Genomic DNA, 6,864 nt, shown 5'->3' with positions numbered 1-6,864 from the left:
TGATGATGGGTAGACAAAAGCCATGGTCAAATCAAATGATTGATTTAGATTGATAATCATGTCAAGGACACATGACATGTATATGTAACATTTAATTGACATTGTAAATGCTATAGGATCAATATTAATTGATAGGGTTGATCATAATAACATTGATAGACACTATCAATGTTATTAAATTGATTTGATGATATCACAATCAGATACTAAGGGACTTGTCAATGTCAAAGACTAGATGATGTGAATGACAGTTTGACCTTGCACTAAGAGCCATGATAGTACTAAGGTCAGATTGATAGCTTTGATAGATTGATAGAATTCCAAAGCATTGAGAGACATGACAATGCCTAGGGTTGGATAAGTGATGATAAATTTGGGATGTTTGTCATATTACGGGTTGATTATTATTGATTTGGGGTGATTTTGGGTATATTTGGTGTGATTTTGGGTTGATTTGATATGATTCTAGGTTGATTTGAAATGGTTCTAAAATGATCTACAATTGATGTGAAAGAGGATACGAATGATGACAAACATTTTTTGAGATATATTCAACTTGGTCAAAAGATCAGAATTAGTGAAATGAGAAAATGGGTATGAAAATTTGGTTAAACTATAGATGTGACCATTTTTTTAGCATCTACATTTTGTCCCTCTTTAATATAATATGATTTAGAGTATTGTGTCAAAGAATAACTGATGAGAAAGTCATAACATGCTCCAGTATGGATTATATATATGTGTACCCCCTTGATAAATTGACTGACATATGCATATGGTAGGTCAATTAATTGACAATGAGAGGAAAAATTTATAGCAATTGACAGATCACAAATCGAAGCTCAGATGTGATAGTTATGTGTGAAAGTTATGGGAGTAGTTTCATGTGTTAGCACTCAAAATTGTGACCAAATAATGAAAATTATAGCTCATTTTATTCATAATGAAGATATGAATCTAATGCAACTAACAGATTGCAAATTAGAATTTAAATGCAAAAGTTATGGGCTCTGGAGTGCAAAATAGGGGCTTTAGGAGTAGTTTTGGGCATCTAACTACCCCAAGTGAACCCAAAATGCACCCATGTGTGCCTAGGGCACACTTGATCATGCCAAGTGCACTATGATAGTACCAAGTGTTCCCAAAGCACACTTGGGAAGACCAACTACACTCTAATAGTGTAGATTGCACCCTAGAAGGCTTCAGGGGCCAAAATCAACCCGATTGGAGTCAAAATGGCTTAAAATTTGTGTACAAGCCCAAAATGATAGAAAGACATCATAAAATGTGTAGAATTAGTCAAAAATGGTCAAATATGGTCATACTTGGTTAAAAAAAGGTCAGACTGAGGGTAGACTTGGTGGAAAGCTATAGAAGGTTGACATATAGTGTATGATGATGTAGGAATGTAGCAATGCAGTACGAAAATGATTTTGGTGTATCAAAAGACATGAGTATTGTGATGGTGAATGAGATGAATGATAAAAGACTAAGGAGATGAGATTAGGACTAGTTAGAATGAGGACTAGTTAGAATGAGGTAAGGAGTTTTTCTTTCAGAAAGTGCACTATATGTTAATGGAGCCTTATTTTGATATGGTAGACGGAGTGCAACACATCATGGCATAAAGGGTTAGGGTGCAAAAAATTTTCATAAACAAGAACAATGCAAATATAAAATGACCTTTCCTTCTTGAGGCATATGTACACACCCCAGACTCTCAAAGGTACATCTTAACAAACAAAAAATAAATGATGACCATAAACCATCCTGAACACTCTCATAGATTAGGTTATATGATTGAGTGGTATAGGAAAATGATCAATGAAAAATAAAGCAAGAATAAATCACTCACTAAATAATGTGAGCCAATATCTATTCTTGTTCATTATTACTTACTTTTTAGTGTTTTAGGTTTTCACATAGTGTCTAATAGTCTGATCATGTGATAAGTCTTGTAATATTCCTTGCCCAAACTAACTGATTTTAGCTCAAGGAATATTGTCAATCACTTGTATTGTTTCCTTTCAATGCCAAGAAATTTAGAATGTTCACAAATGATATTAAAATGCCTCTAACAATGAACTAATATGCAAAGTGTAGTTCTTTTGATATTTTTAGTACATATACATGGAAACTAGATATGGAATTCATACCTACAACCAAATGTCATTTTGACAAAAAATTGACATACAACTATTTGTAGACACCTAAAAATCCTTTAGAAAATAAAGTATTTTTATTTTCTGTAAAAGTCCTTGATAACATCATCATTTATTAATTAATTAATTAATTTTTTATACCATTAAATCCCTTTATCTTAATTAAAGATATTTAATTAAGGAATCCCTCCCAAAAATGTTTAAATCTTATTTAAACATTATTTCCTTATTTATTAATTATTTAATTAATAAATTGACCAAAATTTCCAAAATAAGTAATTAGTTTATTTTTTGCCCAAAACTTGGCCAATTTCCTTAAGACCACTAACCTCTTCCAAAATCTTCTAATCCTTCTTTAATTTTGATTAAAGGCTAATCCCATCATTTCCTACCCCTAATCCCAACTCAAAATATTTAATTAAGATTAAATATTAATCCTCATGGTTATTAAAAAAGTTTTAATAAATATCTCTTCAACCCAAACCCTTGAAATAAATAAAACTTTATTTATTTCTTAAAAATCTAATTTATCCTCATCCTAAGAAGTTCTAGACTCTTCTTGAAAGTCTTCATCCTCATCCTAGGAAGTTCTAGACTATTCTAGAAAGTCTTTATCCTCATCCAAAGTCTAGACTCTTCTAGAAGATGTCTTTAAACCTAATCCTAATCCCCTCTGAACCTTGTCACATTCCCTAAACATGGGTTAAGACTTACTAACCCAAGCCAAAGTTAACAAATATCTCCTCCTTTACCCACCCTCATTAAATTCCATCCACTTGCCTATCCCTAAGCTAATCCTAAACCATCCTAATCCATCCTCTAATCATTTGCACAATCCTAAGCAAGCTTAAAACTTTCCTAATCAAGCCCAAGTAAAAATTCCTCTCATCTCCCTCAAAATATTCCAACCATAAAACTTTATGAATCCCAGTAGGCCATAAATGACTCTTCCAAAGCCCTTTCATTGCTCTTACAAGCCATTATGAGGGTCTTTATGAAGATTTTATCCCTTGATCCTCCTTTTTTGACTCATCCTTCCCCTTTCCTCCATCCTCTCACCCTATGACATGTGTCACTCCCTGATTGGCTATAAGGAAGCACAATCCATGTGCTCTCCTCTCATGCAATCTGAGCCCTCCATGAGCTTTTCCCCATCCTTGCATCTTATCCCTCAATCCATCAAGCCTCTTACCTATAAATTGGATCCTTTCCCTTTGAAAAACAACACAATCCATGAAGTAAAGTCATAATGCCATTTTAAGAAGCCATTTTACATCAAAACCATACACTCACACCCAAATTCCAACTCCATTTGAAGCCCTTTTTGAAGCATAAGCTTGAGCATACATCTTATCTATTTAGACAAAGCCACTCAACAAGAGAGCTTCTCATTGAGAGAGTCCATTAATAGCTCATATTCTCAATTGAGAGCTCATCTTAGTCTATCTTGAAGTTTATGAATTTTGTTTAGTTTATAGAAGCTTTATTTAAATTTGGTTTCTATTAGTATACTAACATTGCTCATATACACTATTATGCTGATCATATATGCTATTAGATGGACATTTTGTCAAACAAATGGTATGAAACATGTATCTACTTTATTGAATTCATTCTCATGTACAATGTTGTTATGAGTTTGCCAAGACAAATGGCTTACAATAATGACTACAATAATGCCAAAATCTAATTCTAAATTTTCACAAAAAAATAATATGCCTAAAAATTACAATGCTAACTACTAATAGTTGCAAGAGGAATTTGATAATAGTGTTTCCCAATAATGGAGATGAATCAAGCATAAGTATTATAGCGTAGCATTGTTGTTGCATACTGTAGTGGCCAAAAATAAATGTATTCTCTAATTTAAGCACAAATAGAACTCCTAAATTGAAGCTCTCTTGAATACCAAATTTAGTACATAATTTACCACCACAAATGGCTGCAACACTAAAGAGTTGATGCTCTCAAATGGATGATTAAAATCAGAAACCTTAGTTTCTTCTCCCAAGTTTATATCAAATGTAATTTACAACAATTAGATGATTAAAAATGAAGCTTTCACCTCTATTTATTCTTTTCCTTCACCCTTCTAGAAGGAAATAAAATATTATTTAATTGCATTCTCTAGAAGCTTCCCCCTTTCCAATACAATAATTAGTTGTATTTCTAGATAATGTACTCTCTAGAAGCTTCTCACTTGTAATAGAATAATTAATTGTGCTTCAAAAAAATTAAATTAATTAAATATGTCACCTATTAATTTTAATTTATTTAATGACTTTATAAGAAATTAATTTAATCAATTTCTCCTTATTCCTCCACTTAGCCTTCTAAGAATGTAAAGGCTAAGAACTCCATTGAAATGCTAAAATAATGGAGACATTATAGATCTGTTTATTGATTCAGTTGATAGGTTCATAGTGACACATTGGACTGATTGTTGGTTCACATTGCTCAGATAGTGTGATTGTCATTGAAGTGTAGTGCTTTGAGTTTCCATCTATGAAACTGTGAGTGTTTATGCAAAAGAGGTGATTATCTACAGTTACTATTTACAAGATTTATTTCAAATTTTTGGTGGTTGTTGTGATTTTTAGGATTTTTGAGGATATTTGATGTTTTTGTGTCACTGGTTTCTTCAGGATATTTTACGATTTTTAGTGTTTACTTTAGGAAATTTTATGATTTTTAGTGATTTTTTTAGGACATTATATGATTTTTATCATTTTTTTTTAGGACATTTTATGATTTTTAGTAATTTTCCAAGATATTTTATGATTTTTTATGAATTTTTTTAGAACATTTTATGATTTTTAGTGATTTGTTTATGAATTTTATGATTTTTATTGATTCATTTAGAATTTTTTATGATTTTTGTGGACTTTTTTAGGATGTTTTATGATTTTTAGAGATTTTTTCAGGACATTTTATGATTTTTATGGATCTTTTTAGGATATTTTATGTTGTTTATAGATTTTTTTATAATCATAAAGGATTTACAAGTGTTAGTTCCAATTTGAGATGCGATAAGTCCAATGGATAATGTGTGCCTAATGAGATGCCCCAAGTTCAAGTTCATACTCATGCCTTGTGTAAGTAATATGCCCCTAGACAAGATGTAGACTATGTATAAAGGCCAAAAATAGAGTATGTATAGACTGGTGATGCTTGGGTAAGATAACAGTGGACATTAGCCAGTTTATAGGTCATGATCAAGCACTAGGGATGTCTTACAATATGAAGGATGTGATTAGGGAATGACAAAAGGGGTACAAACTGGATGGAATCCTAATAAATGGGGTAGTAATAACTGATTACACATGGTGCCTATTTGTTAGGTTTTCAATATGGTACTTTCCCAAAGCGCCTATTTTCAAGGTTTTCACTTTTGGATGAAATTTTTCTCTTGACTCTAATTTTCATGCCAAGAATCCTATTTGCTAGGTTTTCATCAAGGCGTCCATTTTTTCATGACTTCTTTCACTTTGTTGTCTCTTTTTTCATGACTTTTTGCTTCTTTTTATTATATTTTTTTAGGACTTTTAGATGGAATCATTAATGTTGCTGACGAATGCTGAGAAGAAGCCTATTGTTGATGTTGCTGGCTAATAATCTATGGATCCATGATTGGCCATAATTACACAAGATTCATTTTGAGTCTATAGCTTAAATCAAACTACTAGAAAGGCCTCAAGGTATACCATCATGTACTGTATGTAAGATAGTATCTTCCTTTGAATTAAGGCATATTAGGATAGTTCGGTCAAAGGATACTATAGATAGGATCTCACTAATGATGACATGCTTAAAGGCATGGTGGAGAGAGATTTGTCTTTGGGTTTTGGACAAGTTAGGTAGGTGGATTTGGGTATAAGTAGATGGATATAAGGATTGGGAAGATTGAGACCAATGACTTCCCACATGAAGGTTGATCAAAAGGAATCCAAAAGAATTTGTGGCAGATTGACCACTAGAACCCTTATATTCATGGCATCTGTAGACACCTAAATTTGATTACACCGCTTTGGTAATCTAATTTAGCCATCTCTAAAGGCATCATTAATTAAATTCTTATTTAATTAATCCTTTGCCATCCTTAGCTAATTAATTTAATTAATCATCTATAGTCCTAATTGATAAATCAAATAACCTATTATTTATCAATTAAATCCTATTCTTCTATCTAATTCCAAAAATCCCCATTTATTAAATAAATCTATTTGATAAATAAAATCCTCAAATCTAAAAACCCCTAACTTATCCCTAATCCTCCATTTAGCCTAATCCACCCCATCCGCCCATACTAACCAAGCTTAGCCACTAACTCACCCACCCTCATTAATGCCATCCACTTGCACATCTCTAACATCTCTAATCTAATCATAAACACAAGCCTAATCCACCCCCTAATGTTGTCACATTCCCTAAGCAAGTTTAAGGCTTTCCTAAACCAAACCAAAGTCTCCCCTCAAAAATCCGAACCACCAAGTCATGAGTGCTCTTACAAACCATAAAAGACTCTTACAAGCCCACTCATGACCATTACATCCATCTTCCACACTCTTCCCTCTTCCACACTCATTCCTCTTACATCTCTCTTACATACTCAACCCCACTCATCATTCATTTAACCAACCCTTTACCCTACCCTCTCACACTCATCCTCCTTGTGACAAGTGTCACCTTCCCATTGGTGCTA

This window comes from Cupressus sempervirens, chromosome 9 (assembly GCF_028749045.1).
Source record: "Cupressus sempervirens isolate cs-2001-9-10 chromosome 9, ASM2874904v1, whole genome shotgun sequence".
Taxonomy (NCBI): domain Eukaryota; kingdom Viridiplantae; phylum Streptophyta; class Pinopsida; order Cupressales; family Cupressaceae; genus Cupressus; species Cupressus sempervirens.
This window is presented reverse-complemented; position numbering follows the sequence as displayed.